The sequence below is a fragment of the Sinocyclocheilus rhinocerous genome, unplaced genomic scaffold (assembly GCF_001515625.1).
Source record: "Sinocyclocheilus rhinocerous isolate Xijiao unplaced genomic scaffold, SAMN03320098_v1.1 scaffold1600, whole genome shotgun sequence".
Lineage (NCBI taxonomy): Eukaryota > Metazoa > Chordata > Actinopteri > Cypriniformes > Cyprinidae > Sinocyclocheilus > Sinocyclocheilus rhinocerous.
The window spans coordinates 1,824,400-1,826,258 of NW_015665129.1; the positions used below are offsets into that span (position 1 = coordinate 1,824,400).

The window sequence follows — 1,859 nt, forward strand, 5'->3', positions numbered from 1 at the left end:
GAGGACAATAGAAGCAATCAAAACCAACAAAAGAGCAATAATATGCAAGTGCTATATTAGTATATTATTATAGTGTTATATTTCAATTTCACAAAGAAATGTGCAGCATTTTGTCCAGGCAATAATAAAAGGACAAATTTAATTTATAATTTGTCTTAAATCTCATTTTGTAAAAAATAAAATAAAATAAAATCGTGAATCGAATCGAATCGTGAGTTGAGTGAATCGTTACATCCCTAATATTTATTAGTAATAAATAACAAACACTCATTATATTAATTATCAAAAACAATATTTATTATATTACATAATGTTTTATATCTATAATGAAATTCTAAACTATAATATATATATATTAGTAATAAATAATATATAGACACACATAATTATATTACTTATCAATAAATAATATTTATTTATTATTTATATTGCCTAAAAACTGCAAGTTTATATATATATATATTCGATTATAACGATTCGATTCTGTATTCTTTAAGTGCATTCACAGGATTATTTAAATGCTTCCCCTAAATTCTTTAAATGCTTAGTCAGGGGGCAAATTACACAGCAGCGTTTATGGTTACAGAACCAACCATTAGAGGAAAAAAAAATACTTTAATAAAATAAAATGCTGTGGTATTTAACTTTTCCTCTCCATCGGCGAATGATGATTCTGAAAGAAAACGTGCCTGATGTCTGTTTGCTATAGCAACGAACGCTACTTCCATGCATCTGATTATCAGATAAACCTCGCGCTCTTATTTCAAAGTTGTTGTTAATGCTGTGGTTATTTTAAAAGTTTCTTTCGTACATTCGGTTCAACAACATTGTTAAAACACATTTATCATTCAATGGCACTGTGCGTATGCTTTAGACACATAGAAATCGCGATTCATTCGATTCTTAGCGTTTTAAATCGATTACTGTCCGAAATCGGCGATTCACGATTCAAAAGTCATGTTTCAAGATCGATGCATATGCATCGTCAGGGTTTGTAATCGATGCATCGATAAAACGAGTGAGTCGTTATACCCCATATATATATATATGTGCGCGCGCGCGCGTGTGTGTGTGTGTGTGTGTGTGTAAAGTTGAAAGGCGATTAATATGAGGTAATAAAAATTGTAGAATGTTTAGTTTTAGATTAATTATATTGTGTCACACTGCAGTACACTGTCACTGCTTGAAATCTTATGCCGACCCAAAAACATTTTTAATTTGACGAATTATTGTTAAAAAATGTACATGCCCTTGATTACAGAGATGTTTTTGTTTTCTTTTTTCTCCTTTTCTTCCTGTGGTTGGCATAACAACAGTCAGAGTCACCGGCATCACTCCAGTATCAGCTGCGCGTGACCCTGTTTGACTCGGGTCACCAGCACTTCTTCGGGCGCACATGGAAGAGCAGCTCACACTCTGTCAGTGGCATGCAGGGTCAGAGCGGTCGAGTGCTCTTCAATGAGGTAGGGTGACTCATTTCTCACTGACTGATGATATTTAGTGTTATTTTCATGATGCAACACCTTTTCATGCTTGACTAAGGGTGTTATCCATTCAGAAGTCGTCTTCTCTTCATGCCCTGTTCCATGTAGAGAGGTGACCTCTTTAAAGTGACAACTCAAAATGGATTGCATAATTACAGTAGCTCGAGCTGAGCATCTGGACAATAAAGCTGTACAACACATGACTCTCAGTATGCTTGTTGAGAAGGAATCTGCTCTTAGGCCCTGTCCAGCTTTTGTCCTGTGTTTGTCTTGTTGTCTCACTCTGTAGAGGGAGTATTTACAGAAACGGGTCTGTACGTCTATCACATCCAAGGCTCTTTTTTTTTTTTTTTGCTGGACCACTTTAGTTTACCT

General features: G+C 34.7%; 1 pseudogene; it reads left to right on the forward strand.

Moving 5' to 3' along the window:
• LOC107731133 (nephrocystin-4-like) overlaps positions 1 to 1,859 on the forward strand; it is a 161,425-nt pseudogene that overhangs the window by 5,385 nt on the left and 154,181 nt on the right.